General features: G+C 32.2%; 1 long non-coding RNA gene across 1 annotated transcript in view; it reads left to right on the forward strand.

Moving 5' to 3' along the window:
- Positions 1 to 16149, forward strand: part of LOC124353531 — a 28739-nt gene extending 12590 nt beyond the window's left edge. Inside the window, exons 2-3 of the long non-coding RNA XR_006921606.1 lie at positions 11180 to 11373; positions 14695 to 16149. This is a non-coding gene — a long non-coding RNA (uncharacterized LOC124353531). The remainder of the gene's footprint in view (positions 1 to 11179; positions 11374 to 14694) is intronic.
- The last annotated feature ends 258 nt before the right edge of the window (positions 16150 to 16407 follow it).

A 16407-nucleotide genomic window follows, 5' to 3' on the forward strand; every position in this document is an offset into this window, starting at 1 on the left:
AAACATTCCAGTAACCCCTAATTTTTACAGGAAACAATAAAAACTCCATAACAACCTTAGCTTAGCATTAAGAGTAAAATGAACAATTACAAATTCTGTTTATTACATTTAATTAATATTTTTGTGTAAATACTTTTTTAATATAACCAATAGTTTTTAGCCTGAGAGACAAATAAAACTGATGGAATATTTTCCTTTTTTATCTCAACACAGGAAGAAGGTGGAAAAACTATTAAAACCCTCAGCTTTTATCAAATCAAATAGTTTTAACTGTCCTCAAAATAGAAAATTGCAATAATTACTTAGAAACAAAGGAGTACAATGTAAAATGTTGCTTTTAGGCTTGGATTTTCAGTAGCGTATTTTAGTCATCACCGTCTTCTTGGTTATCAGTAGTTGAAGGCCACTCCAATATGTTCTCATAAAAAAGTCTATATGATCTGGCACATAATGTAATATTTTAGATACATCATTAAGTTTAGCCCAACTACCTTAACACATGGAACTTTTTCCGTTATAGGCTCTTTCACTTGGAATGGATAACTTCACCACCTTTGTAAAGTTTGAAATACTATCACTGTTCAATCCATAATGAATCGACGTGCAGTCACGTATCCCCTTTTTGCTGCAGAAAAAAGTAAGATGGCTGTATGTACTGACTTTGAATGGTTCCTTAGTTTCTTACACTTTGACAGGTTTTTTTGAAATATTCAGGCCACCACTGGTTAAAATCAAGTATGTCAAGATTTTTACACTTTTTACTATGAACTGTAGGCTCCAGTTTTTTTTGCACTTTGTATCATTTTGTTGTATTGCTCAGGGGAATAAACTCTGTCATGGCGACGAATTACCCTCTTGGATGGACCCCAAAATCCCGGTCACAAGGTAAAAACTGTGCCCTCCTAGTTGGGAAAAAACTTGAATTTCATGAAACCGCTTCATAAGAAAGTTTAATGAATTAAAAAATACCTAACCACTGTTTGGTTACGATTATTGGCCCTGGCATGCATCACTAAACACATAAAGAGTTTTTACTTGTTCATTAACACTGTTTTTGATGTAAGTCATTCAATAAGGAACACACATCCGTTAGCACCTTTTTTTGCAACTCCTTCATGGTATGTATACATTGTCATCCACTTAAGCTGTGGACACAAAACACATAAATGCCATAATTTTTCGGAGATAAAACATCTCCTGCACAGGCATGCAAGGTAAAGGGAGTGGTTTTGTATAAAAATCAAAACACACTGCATGAACATCATCCCTATTTTTGCAAATTTCAGTGATATCTTCAATGTTTTTGTAAAATTTACATGCTCTCCTTTATTATGGATCATTAACTCCACTGCAGATGTTTTCTTTGCACTATCAGTCAGATTTGTAGATTTAATTTTTAGTATTAAGATTTTCGCTGGTAGAACACACATCAACTTGTGGCCTACCGATAATCGGTATTTCCATATATTTTCTTTTGTAGTAATTAAGGAAGTATTCCATATTTAATTGTTTTGCTAAGATCAATGTATTTTTCAATGAACATATCAATGCATAATTTTGCATTGTAAGGCCAGCCTCTAGGTAAGTTACTTCGATGGATGAGTAATGAGAGGTTTTTTTTTTGGAATATGATTCGATATGCTCATTCAAACTTAATTAAAACTTCATTTGGAATTTTTGAATGATTACCATGTCTACCTCTCATATCCATAGCTGCTCTCCTTTGGTTAAAATAGATGTCAAAAACGAAAAACAACCTTGCTAGTTACTGCATGTAAGCTTAAGTAAGCTTACGGCACACTTCAAACTTTTTACCATCAACTACGGTGTTATATTTAAAAGATGAGGAAAGCTGTTTTGAATGTGGACAATAGATCTGTGCCTTTGAACATCACAGCGGTCAATCAAACCTATCAAATACGTGTCCCGTTCATATTTAGGCCTACCACTGTAAACCGTAATAACTATTTTAAGTTTTTTGTTCCTCAGTAAAATTAGAGGTACATTTGTTCCTACAGTCACATTCAGGACCTTAGTCTTTTGTTCAACTAATACTCCAGAAGTTGCTACAAACTCTTCTCCTTTTCAGCCTAGCAACTTTCATTTTAACTTACAGCATTTCCTACGCCTCTCCCTTTTCTTAGCAGGGCTTTCTTTCAATTATTCTGATGCTTCAGACATAGTTTTGATCATCAAAATTGATACATAGAACAATTTAACTTACAGTGGTAATAGCACAATTACTGAAAACGTAAATAGTGTTAAATACTCTCATAAACCTTACAACTTTAACTACTTACAGGTTAGTGTATTAGCAATAATAAACCAATATTACACACAATGCACTCTATGGCCAAACAACGAACTACTCCTCACTGAGGTTAAAAAGGAAAAACATTCCTGGAATGTTTTCTTTCTTAACAGTCTACGAATCAAATGGGTTGCCATGGCTACTAAATATAAAGGAATGTTTTCATTTATTTATCTCATTAGAGCATTTAGGTCTGAAAAACAAAATGGCTATTTCAACTCAATTTGTCAAAAAACTGGAATGTTTTCCTTTTTAATCTCACCGCTTCATATATATATATAAATAATATATATAGCATCCATATATATATATATATATATATATAAACTGATAAAACAGGTTAGAATAAAAATGCCATTAAGACAATATCTAAAAGGAATTTGAAATAATGTTGCTTTAACATTCAAAACATTTTGAGGCCAGTAAAGGACAACTCTGTATAAATTGGGTGGATTAATTGAAACTGCTCGAAATTGTGGATGCCACAGCCTTTTTATCTTTTCTTTCATGATTATTGACTGAGCGCTAGCGAAGGCCTATTATCTGATTAGCTGGAAAATTTCATTTCTGCTTGTCTGCCTGTAATCTCTGTAAACGAAACTGATCTATGAGTATTTTAGATGTTGCACGAAGCTTTATTTATATAGAGGCACGCTGACTTTTGATAATGGTAACGTGTCACTACTCCATGTGAATTAGGCTGAAGCGTTAGCGAACATTATTACATTTGCTGGCTAAATTGATGGCAAAGGGGTATAGCGGAATAAATAAATTTATATGAAGCACATTTATATGAGAATTTCAACATGGTGACATATTAACACGTGTAGCCCAACTACCCCAACACATACAACAAAATCTTTTGTTTGACTTGGAATGTAGACTTCTATTTTGTAATTTATATACTGCTAAGAAACTTAATGAATTTAAAATGAGAATGTATGATGTGGCAAGATATCTCGAGGACGATTCCATCTGTAGACTCTTTATTTTTGTAAGTTTATATACTGCTAATAAACTTAATGAATAAAATGAGAATGTATGATGTGGCAAGTTATCTCGAGGATGATTCCATCTGTAGACTCTTTATTTTGTATTTATATACTGCTAAGAAACTTAATGAATAAAATGAGAATGTATGATGTGGCAAGGTATCTCGAGGATGATTCCATCTGTAGACTCTTTATTTTGTAATTTATATACTGGCTAATAAACTTAATGAATAAAATGAGAATGTATGATTGGCAAGTTATCTCGAGGATGATTCCATCTGTAGAACTTCTTTATTTTGTATTATATACTGCTAAGAAACTTAATGAATAAAATGAGAATGTTTCCATGTGGAATGTATCCATCTGTAGACTCCTTTATTTTGCACGAAACTTTAATTTTATGTAGATAAGAATAAGTTCCATGTTAGTGCATGTCCAATTATAACATTTGGCAGATCGTCATCGAAGCCTACCACACAGTATGCTGACAGTTTGTCGTTTCTGATTCAAATGGATGTTAAGAATTCTTCTCTATGGTTGCCTTCTGTCCGAAGTACATCTCGGGAATCAAATAGCTATAGGCTTAAAAATGTGCTTGCAACCTCAGCGAAGTATACGTTGTGTCACGTGACGTGGTCTACTTCTACCTTGTAAGATTAAATACGCGAAATAATAATAGTAAACCGGTAGTTCCAAATGTTATTTCACGTAAAACAGTATGCTCTTCTTAGAATATATATTTTTTTTTATATGTTTATATATTATTCTAATATTTTTTCATTCATAAAAAAATTGACAGATTTTACGTAGATATTATACATACTGTCCTAAATTTAAGAACATACTATTTCAACAAAATCCATAATATATTTAGCCACATTATACATAATAAAAATGTGTGTGTTTTGTTCTCTTTATATAATTTGGTTTTATAAATTTTTTAGTGTGACACTTATTTTAGTGTACAAACAGCTACATGACGTTTCTACTGATTGGTTTCTATTAACTTGATATAAGATCACGATTTCAAATTAAAATATTCTGGCATTTTGTTGTTAATTATTAGTAGACTGTTAGTAATAATATTTGGACCGTTCCTTGCCTAATTGTTACACATGAAAACAATTTTAATTACAATGTTATACAAATTGACACCAAAGTGCGTATATTTTCACGTATTCTATACATCAAATCAGCACATGTATTATAAAACGCAATTTAACAATCTTACTAAGTTACTGTTATCGAGTCTTATTTGTTAAAATCCAGATTTATTAAGGAAATTGCACGGGCCTTTACATTCTATTCCGCCGCCTAACGTCACCCACGCATTTAAGCAATGGCAGCCATATTTTTGGAAGCTTTAACATTTTTTATCAAATCTATGTGAAGAGTCGTAAAAGGATACAAATGTAAAACACACACACCACACACACACAGTTTAAGAAGAATCTACTAACAGATATATCGATTAAATAAAAGCACCCAGTTTCATTCTAAATACGTGTACAAATTATCCTATCCAAATGTAACTTTAGGCAACTACTAGGTAAACGGTTCGAAATAAACATGCCATCACCTTCGGTCAAATATTTTTAGTTCAAATTTGTTTCAACTTAGTTTAACAAATAAATACTGGTTAATAAGTCGTAAGGAAAAACATAAATATAGTATGTATAAGCAAACTCACTACAACCTAACAAAGCAAGGTATTATATGTTGGAGAAACGAGATTTAAAAAACACAAATATATTCTGTGTTTTTTAAGTTTTTTTGCTAAAGAACTCTGATAAAAAAATTAAGAGTATGTTCTTTAAACCTTTTTGAGAAAGCTCTCTTACTTAAAAAATACTTGTATAAAATTAAAATTTGTAAATATTCTGAAACTTACTGAAGGAATTTATTCATAAGTTGTATCAGAGTGATTGTCAGATAAATGTTTTTGCAAGTCAATTAAAACATCATGTTTAATAGTTTGTGCTTCTATTTCAATACAATCCAGGAATGGTGTTCATCACAGGCGTTCGACAGGCAATATTGTTTGCAGCTTATTTACTGCATCGTAAGCTTTTTGTAGGGAAATAATTTTATGAGATTTTACAATTTCTTACTTATTTATTGTACGTGTTTATCACGACACAGTCTAGTAACGATTTAATTAATCGTAAATTAATATTTATATTGAAAAGCCAAGTCTAGAATAGATTTCCATAAAATGAGAACATGCTGTAAGGACAAGAATCGCTCGTATATTATGATACATATTACGGTGGTAATATATGAAAGAATTATATTATAGAATCATATTACTCTGGTTTATTTGATTGTATTGAGAATTTGGTTGTTTAAATTTTGTTCCATCAAATTTTTTTTACATCATAAATTTCCTGTTTGATGTTTTCAAATAATTATTTAACGTTTTCCATTCATGAATAACGCACTTTTTAAAAGTAATATTGCTCTACGACCAATTAGAAAATTCCTTAATGCATATTTTAACGTAAGTAAAAGGTTTTTGTGGAATTTTATAAGGCAAATTCCAAAATTCTGTAACTTTTGAGCAGTTTTGTACATGAGTAATATTTATATTCTTCATAAATTTTGCGAAACACAGTCTGTAATGTTTTTTTTTATAATGATTTTTAAGATCCCCAATTATTGTTGCTAAAAATAAGCATAGTAACCTGTTAGTAGAATATGTTTTTCACGAAAATCCTGTGCTCTTCTTAGAATATATATTTTCTAGGTCTAATCTTGTGCAGTACTATTTTTATATGATTTTTAAAACTTTTTTGATCTAATTATAATATTTATTTTCTAATCTTATGTTAATTTTTCAACATTTCTTATTAACAAGAATGGAATATTGTTAATTTTGATTAGTTCTAAACGCTTCCATTATACTAATTGTGCAAAACTAGATTTTATTCATCTCGTATTTTTTAGATGAACTTTCGATATTTATTTTAGTCTGAGTCCAAATATTCTTTATATGATTAACCTAGTTTAAAACCTATTTTTATGAACAATGGTGTACACCTCTTTGCTTAATCTTGTGTGGACTTCATCCACCGACCGTTGGAGTGTGGAAAAAGCAGTTAAATTAACATGTCATGTGTATCATTTGGCATATAGCTGTATGTTTGTTTAAAATTCATATACCCCGTGAAGAGTCGTGTACAGCATTGTATTTTACACGATCAGCCTATTCGCTTATTAGAAGCTAATGTAGTAGTGTAATCAAAGTATAACATAATTAATTACACATTGGTGTCTATTTAATCAAAATTCAATACCTGAATTTGTTATGTACAACTAACATTATTTTCATACACACGCCGGCAAATACAAAAAATTTCTCAAAAGTATTAAGTAGTTTTTAGAATCTGAAGAAAATCGAGCGATGTTTTATTGTTTTAAATAAACTTAAATTGCTATGCAAATCACATACATCTTTACACAGGAACAGTAAAACCTAACAAGCAAGGTATTGCAAAATTGTATTGAGAAATTGTTATGAATTAAAATCTGTTGCTATCATGTTTGCTTTCGTGAAATTTTGCGTTAAAAATGTAAAATTTTCCATCATTTTTTAATCATAAAAATACTTCTTTTTAGGAATGTTTTTTTTAATCAAAATCAGTTTTAGATATTATGTGTGTATACTCAATATCTAATTCAAAACTTTTTTGTAATATGTGAGTAGATTGTTTTGCAGTGGTTGATTATGGAATCTTTAACAACTACAATTCGTTGCCATACATATTTCACAATTTGTTAGATTTTAGTTGAAAAGAGTTTTGATTGTTGCTAATTAATCTTCATTCTGTACGTGCCACATGATTATAGTAGTTAATATTTGTTAATTTTTAGATTATTTATTGTATGTTAGTATTGCTTCTGATTATTTATTTTATATAATTGATCTGTTGCTCTACATACTATAAATTGTAACTTGAATCATTTCTAAGTGATTTTATAATCTTCTCAATGTAATTTTTTTCAGCTTTAAAATCTCTTTATTATTTAATTTTTCTTGTTATTATATTTTATTGTATTGTTACTCAAACAATCTTTGGTTATTTTTGTTGATTTTATCTCTTAATTAAGTTGTATGAATATAAATATTATCTATTAACTTTCGTTAACATGTATGTAAATATGTGCATTAATGTTCCGACTGTTGATAATTGAAATAAAGTAAAAATTAGGAGTCTTGCTAATTATTTGTTTATTTGTATATGAGAAGTCATAGAAAATAAGATTAATCCTTGTCTGAATGATATTTTGGAGTTTCATACTTTATGAAGAAAGGAGATTACAGATCTCGAAATGTTATGTTTATGGTTTTTATAACGTTTAACGATTATTCTAGAATTATTTTAAAATCCTTATAAGATACTCAATTCCACCTATATTTGTCATACTTATATGTGTTTGAGTTCTATGAAATATTCAATTGAAAAATCGGTTTTACTATTAACCAAAAGTACATCCTTCCAGATTCGAAGATGAAAAACATTTGTCAGCTTGGAATTCTAAAAACGCCAAAATGAAAAGGTCCAGCACACTTCTAAGATACCATCTACAGTGTTACCAAATTTGCAGCTTGAAACAACTTCGTCTTCGGATTCCTATGGGTTTGTCTTTTTCCGCTTTGCTGCCGCAGGTTTATAACTCTCGCCAGCAAAGTGAAAGAGGCCGATACACAGGATGTTTTACCTCCGATCCACTATCTCCATGTTGTGTACATACATTTAGTTAATTTGTTGTAAGATCTAACTCCTTGTGACAATGTTGAGATTAGCTTCCAGTTTACCTCCGGATCCACTATCTCCATGTTGTGTACATACATTTAGTTAATTTGTTGTAAGATCTAACTCCTTGTGAATGTTGAGATTAGCTCCAGTTTACCAATCCTCCGATCCACAATCTACATGTTGTGTACATACATTTAGTTAATTTGTTGTAAGATCTAACTCCTTGTGAATGTTTGAGATTAGCTCCAGTTTACCTCCGATCTACTATCTCCATGTTGTGTACATACATTTAGTTAATTTGTTGTAAGATCTAGCTCCTTGTGAATGTTGAGATTAGCTCCAGTTTACCTCCGATCCACTACCTCCATGTTGTGTACATACATTTAGTTAATTTTGTTGTAAGATCTAGCTCCTTGTGAATGTTGAGATTAGCTCCAGTTTACCTCCGATCCACTACCTCCATGTTGTGTACATACATTTAGTTAATTTGTTGTAAGATCTAGCTCCTTGTGAATGTTGAGATAGCTCCAGTTTACCTCCGATCCACTATCTCCATGTTGTGTACATACATTTAGAAGTTAATTTGTTGTAAGATCTAGCTCCTTGTGAAATGTTGAGATTAGCTCCAGTTTTACCTCCGAGATCCACTATCTCCATGTTGTGTACATACATTTTAGTTAATTTGTTGTAAGATCTAACTTCCTTGTGAATGTTGAGATTAGCTCCAGTTTAACCTCCGATCTACTATCTCCATGATTGTGTACATACATTTAGTTAATTTGTTGTAAGATTCAGCTCCTTGTGAATGTTGAGATTAGCTCCAGTATTACCTCCGATCTACTATCTCCATGTTGTGTACATACATTTAGTTAATTTGGTTGTAAGATCTAGCTCCATGTGAATGTTGAGATTAGCTCCAGTTTAACCCTTCCTCTTAGTGCCGAATGTAGAATCTGACGTTGTCACAGACTTATTTCTGGAATCTGGATCCAGTCGTCTGAAGAGATCCAACAACATTCGGCGATGAAGAATCTCTAAATGAACTCTTATAACGTCGTTGTGACTTCGGAGGACACATAGGTACTACAAAAAAGAGTGTAATCTAGGTGAAGAGATGAGACACCTGATTAGACAATGAGAATACATTGAATCAGCCCTTCCCACCATTAGCTACATCATGTGTAAACAAACGTGCTTAAATTAAAAGTTTTATTTAACTTAAAACATTTATTTAAAATGTTGAGAAATGTAGATCAAGTGTGTAAATTTGATTTGGAGAACGTATTTGTCTAGATTTAAATATTTTATGTATACTCTCTTAACATGTTAACACTAATTAAGAATACATTAATTTATTATTTACATTAAATAAAACTTACAATTACATTAAATACTTGGTTATGTATTACCATTGTAAAAACGCGTGACGTACTCGCATACATACAGGCACAATAGTTTATGTAAGAACGACATATTATGAGTCTACGTGTATGTAAATGAGTCTCTTCCTAGTTTGTATACCTTATAGCGAAACTTATAGAATGATTTTTAATGAAAATATCAAATGCTCAAGTTAAAATAACTAAGAAATACCATATAAAGTATAGTTCTAGTTTTATCGTCTGGCTGTCTCTTTTGGATGTTAGGCAAAACATTATTCTGTTTTCTTGCTGTAAATGAGGTACTAAATACAATAAATGACATTGATCTACTAATTTCGGATTTTAAAGATAATAAATAGCCAAAGAATACAAGTATAAAATAATTGAATTTATTATGTATGGAAATAAAATTGTTATTGAAGCAATAAAAAATTGTGTAATCCTACTAATGTAGACGATTTTTTTTAAAGTGGTATTTGGTTAAAAAAATTAAAAGATTCCATATAGTTAGTTTGATAAATTTACCTGTATATATTTATACCCTGTATATTTCAGTTACAGATCAGTTTGACAAGATTTTGTATTATTGCATTTGATATAACTTAAAGCTTCTAGAAGTAGATATAGAATTCATTGAAATCTACATATTGTTATAGTTAAATTCTGTAAATTTGAAATGTAAAAGTAAGGTTTTTCTTTGTTAAATTAACCCAGTGGGGTCCTGGATACTCACATAATGTGTAGTTTTTTATTCTGATTTGGATATGCCATAAAGTGTGCTTCATATAATTCAATATCCCTTCTATGTCTAATGACCCCCCAAGTCTACACGCACTGTGTTCATGTGAAGAACGTTTCTCTCTGTGAGGTAGGATTTTATATTTCCAAACAACGAATACTCTACAACCGTATCTAAAACATTTGCCGGTGGCAGTTCCACAAAATCGCCTTCTCTTGTGCTGGTGAGAACGTGTGATTGTGCTCTTGACTTCAAGACTTGCATCCTGTGCAGTGACAACGCCTGGACTGGACTCCAAGCAGTTTTCGTGTACGTTTGATCCCTTTTCTTTCTCTTCTTTTATTCTTTTTTATGTACTAATCATCCTCTCATCTAACGAAGAGGATAGATTTCAATCCTAGAAACGGTGTGTTATATACAGGGTGTCCAGTAACTCTCTGGACAAAGGTATTACCACCTTATTGCTGAGGTCAATACAAACATATTTCACCATATGAACATTGGTCTCCGATGCTTAGTTTTCCATCTGTTTGTCTAATATGTGTTTTTTATAAAAAAATAATATCTTGAAAAGCAATAAATTAAATTATAACCAAATTTGACTCAAATGTTTATGATAACAAGGCCAGTTGCTGAAAATAATATAATGAAATTATCTATATTATTTTCAAAGTGGCGGTCATTAAAAGTTTTAAACTTTGATTGTCTTTAAAACTGGCATTTTTTCTCAACAAATTGCAAAACTAACAAGTTTAAAAAAGGTTTTATCACAAATCTAATGACACAAAAAGTATTTAAATCGAATAATAAATAACTGGTTTAGAGCAGATTTACTATGACAAGGACATGGCCCACATTGAGAGCTGCCGTTTATTCAATTTTTGTATTGTTGGCTATTCGCTGAGAACCTCAATATATTGTTTAATAAAAAATACTGGAAATGTGTTCTGATTAATGTCCACATACAAGTGTGGGATATTGTTGATGCGTTTTAGTGATGCAGCCAAGTGAGCGGAGCTGGTACCCCGCCAAGTGCCCGCAGGTAGACAGAGCGCGGCAGACTTTCACTGACATCTCACTCACCTTCGCTCTGCTACATCACCTGTGTTCGCCCTCCATTGTCTCTGGTGGTGAGGTGGTTGGGCGCAGATTGTTCATCTTGTTTTAGATTCATGAATCACTCATTATGGTAGGTCTATTAGTTGCCTAGATTAAGCGTTTCATGAACTACGTAAATATTTATATAATGTAAATCAAAAATATCCGGCCCTAGTAGGACCAAAAAAACTTATTTGATTTAAGAAAAATTACTTATACTGTACTTTACAAAAGTAAGCACATAAGCTTATGCCTTATATTTAATGATATATATAGTATATGATCATGCAAGGATTGTACAATGGACTGATTTTCCGGACTAATTTGTCACTTCGTCACGACAAAGTGTTAAATCAGTAACCATCTAGATTTTATCTCCCTTAAATTAGTGTGAAACTTCAAACACCTACGAGCTTATTTTTAGTAGTAGAATTGTTGCAGGCAGCTTATTTTAAATATATGATAAATACGCAAACAAACGTGTTTTAGTTGTTTTAAAATATTTCATTGTTACTCAAAAATAATTTAAAACCCTTTATAATTCGTCCTTTAATTATATAAACAGTAACACTTTACAATAAAAACTAAGAAGAAATAGTTTAGATGCTAGTTTAATCATATATCTAAAATGAGACTCTCTATTGTATAACTCTCCTACCAAAAAAGAGAATCTCCCTACAAACAATTGAGACTCTCTCATAAATCTCCTACCATAAATGAGACTCTGTATAAAGTCTCCTGCTAACAAAATGAGAATCTCCTTACAAAAAATGAGACTCTCTCATAAATCTCCTACCATAAATGAGACTCTGTAATAAGTCTCCTACTAAAAACTCAAGGTCATTTTACAACAACCGGCTTGACTAGAAAGTAAGGACCAAACTGAAACTTTGCCTCTAAGGGCTCTACTGAAAGGCTTAACCGGGAAATTTTAGGTAGCAATTATTATATTTCAAATAGTCCAAAACGGTATTACGATTCTTAAAAACTTCTCCGTGATAAACCCCTTCACACTTTTCAAAGTCTAAGATAATATATGTATATACAGAGTGTCCCACGAAGAGGTTTAAACGTTTGATTTCATATGCCCATTTATGCACCGAAACATTTTCAATCCACACAATTAATTAAAGTAGGGTTTAAAAATATTCTGTGAAAATTAAAGCTTCCTAACAATTGTAAAAAAAGGTTTATATATTGAAAAGTTGACAAATTTTTATTCCTTTAAAAATTCATTCTTTAATTATTGCCGTGAACAGTTGGTTAATAACGCTCATTGTTGAAAACAGCTGTTTGACTGAAGATTATTGCTTTTGCTATAAAAGCATAATCTAACCTCCTCCATTACAGTTTTACTGATATTGAAGTTTGAGAAAATGTCTTTAATGTTGAAACAAAAAGTGAGGTGTTGTGAGTGGGGCCATTTGTTTTTTGGCAACATTACAGAAACAATTAGACAATTTCAGGTTGCCTACCAGGAGTTGAACCATCTAGCAATCCAACAATAACTAAGAGGAAAGATCTTTTGTTAGAAACTGGAAGTGTCGTAAAAAGTACCCAAGTGGAATCAAAGAAGGAAAGAGAAGTACTAGTATGCGCATCAATGCTCCGCTCCAGGTAAACCGAAATCGGTCGCTGTGTGATGGATTACAGTTCGAATAATTATTGACTGTATTGTAGGTTTTTAATAGGCTAAGGTCCTGAATTTTCTAAATGAAATGCTTTAATTTCTCTAGAATATACAATAAATAATTTTACTAAACCAAAAATACTGTTTTCAAATATAGTTTTTCAAAATGCCACCACTTTGTTTCAACAATTGCTAGAGAGCTGAAATTTTCACAGAATATTTTTAAAATCTATTTAATGAATTCTGTAGAGTTTAAGTAATATAAAAATCAAACGTTTACACCTCTTCGTGGGACACCGGTAATACATAGATATATTACATATTACTGTAAATCAACTACCTCTCCTTTTCAAAATTGTAAGCTGATAGAGTCGGGTCAAGAAAACTATAAGCCCATCCTGAACTTCTGGCTAGGGTTTAATAAGCTTGACGGTTCAAGTGGGCTTGAAGGTGTTTATAAATTATCGGAGGTATTTTTGTTGTTATATTAATTAGTAGATCGTTGTTATGATGGAGGCTTGCGAGCTTGGCAACTGCTCACTATTGTTGTGGACAAAGAGCGTAATTTGTCACAAGTCACAGTATCACACTTGAACACTAATTGAGTGCTTACTGTCAATTGAAATATGCAACAAGTGAAACTTTAAAGTCTTAAGTTTCTTTTTAAATCATAGAACACATAAAGAACGGTAAAAAAATCGCACAAATCTTTGATAATTACATATTGTATTTGCACGTGCAATAACGTTTTCAGATTGAGGTTATAAAAAAGCCGACGTCCCTCCCTGTCCAGTAAACTGCATGCCTAAAGGCGGTGAGGGGAGAATTTCGGCTGTAATTGTTTTTTTCTTGGATTGTGATTCATATCACTGATTACAATTGCAAGTAACTTCTGAATGTTTCGATGTAGAACATGTTTATATAGAAAATATAGGTTGGTTTTCGTGTATGTGGTTTAAGTTTTTAATCTTTTTTTAAAGAAAAAAGTTGATTTTTTAGAAAAAAAATTATACTTGCAGGCCTGATGTACCACCCACTAAAAATATTATTCTTTGTTTGAATTTTTCTTTGACAATGGAAGGATTGTGAAGAAAACAGGATTTTCCGGACATTTGCCATCGCTCAGTGATACAAAAAAACAGTAACGCTACGTTTCGAGATCTGCAATCTGATCTCTTCTTTAGGTAACTAACTAACCTAGGTATGATTTGTTTATTTTAACCTAATTTGTAATTATGTGTTAGGTTAGTTATTTATCTATTGAAGAGATCAGATTGCAGAACTCGAAACGGAAATTATATTCGTTTTGTAGGTGATTTAAAATTAACAATCATGTTATACATATTAAATAATAGTAATAAGTATTACAGCCAATAGGACTCTACTAGTAACTTTTTTCTTAGCAGAGCCTAACTTATTGTATAATTTTACGGAAATAAAACCAATTCAGTTCAACTCTCTACATGAGCTTCCCTAAATAACATGTAATCAGTTTTGTATGTGCATGCTATTTCATATAAGTTTTTTGAATGTGCTGTACTCTTTATGTAAAATTTACTCACAATCAATAATAATCTATTTTTTTATCTTTTTAATTTTATATAAAAGCACAAGTTCAATTAAAATCTTGTAAGGTAACCTGGTGTAAGCTTAAGACCATATAAGACCAGCGTGTCTTCATTAGTAATCACTTGAATTATATTTCATTTATTTATTATTGTGTAATAAATCAGCTAAGGATTTAACTGATCTAATATTTGCTATGAGTACGGTATGTTCTAGGTTCTTGGAAAGCGCTTGGCTTGTCAACTGAGGGATCATATGACTGTACAACGCAGTTAGAAAACTGAGTACTGAAATCATACATCGCAGTCAGCCAACTGAGTACTGGAATGATATGACTGTGCACATCGCTGTCAGCCAACTGAGTACTGGGATCATATGACTGTGTAAATCGTTTCAGCCAACTGAGTACTGATATCTTACATCGCAGTCAGCCAACTGAGTACTGGAATGATATGACTGTGCACTTCGCTGTCAGCCAACTGAGTACTGGGAACATGTGACTGTGTACATCGTTTCAGCCAACTGAGTAACTGATATCTTATCGCATAGCCAACTGAGTACTGATATCATACATCGCAGTCAGCCAACTGAGTACTGATATCATACATCGCAGTCAGCCAACTGAGTACTGTGATCATCATACATCGCAGTCAGCCAACTGAGTACTGATATCATACATCGCAGTCAGCCAACTGAGTACTGTGATCATATGACTGTGTACATCGTTTCAGCCAACTGAGTACTGATATCATATGACTGTGTACATCGCTGTCAGCCAACTTAGTACTGGGATCATATGACTGTGTACATCGTTTCAGCCAACTGAGTACTGATATCATACATCGCAGTCAGCCAACTGAGTACTGTGATCATGTGACTGTGTACATCGTTTCAGCCAACTGAGTACTGATATCATACATTGCAGTCAGCCAACTGAGTACTGGGATCATGTGACTGTGTACATCAACCCCCTCCCCCATCGAAAAAAAAACACTAGCGATACAGAAGTCATATTATAGTCACATTCGTCGCCACATAATGAGTTATGTGCTTAACCCTATGTATAAAGTATTTCTATGCCTGAGGAAGAGGGTAGATTCCAATCCTTGAAACGTAGTGTTCTTTTAACACAAAACGATGCCAAAATATCCCAAAATCCTGCTCCCTCTCCCCTTATACTCTGGAAATACTTTAATGAAGGTTTACGTTGCTTAAGTCGTGATTTTAGGTTTCTGCGTCTACACTATGTGAAAACATTAACACCGCCACTGCAATCTCGAGATACTTTGTTTAGCTGCGAAGAGCCAAGCCCAGTGAAAATATTTTGAAACTGGTTCAATCTGAAACTGGAATTATATCGAAGTCGGAATCTATGTTTCATCAAATACCCTACTATTGTATAAGAATAATACGAGAACCCCTAACATATCAAGAAAAGAACTAACTTCAGCAAAAAAGATAGTAAAGCTGTCGAAAACCTGTTAGACTGTGAAAAGAAGTTATAGCCTATTGGGCGAAAAACTGAAGAAACATTGGTAGGCCTAGTAGGACATTTTTGGTTGTTTTCTGAGATGTACTTAGCTCGGCTGTGTCATTTGGGATTTCACTAAAGACTTCTAGTCAAACCTGTGTATTTCCAGAATGTATTAAGAAATATGCACTAAACCCAGATAGTGGCGTTTTATTCTTTTCCTAGCGCCCTCCCAAAAAACTTTAATACAAAGAGTTTTTTATCTATTTGAAACCCTGATACGAAACCCATCTCTTTGTAGGTCTCTCTAAAAATTCTGATATCAAATGAAGGAACATCTTCCAGACCACTGGTGCTTTGCCCCCCCCCCCTCCTTATACAGGTTGTTATCTGCGTGCAATTAGGTCAAGGCTTATCTAGAAAGTAAGGTGGAATGTTTAGTCAGTGTCATGATGGCT

Source organism: Homalodisca vitripennis, chromosome 2, assembly GCF_021130785.1.
Source record: "Homalodisca vitripennis isolate AUS2020 chromosome 2, UT_GWSS_2.1, whole genome shotgun sequence".
Taxonomy (NCBI): Eukaryota; Metazoa; Arthropoda; class Insecta; order Hemiptera; family Cicadellidae; genus Homalodisca; species Homalodisca vitripennis.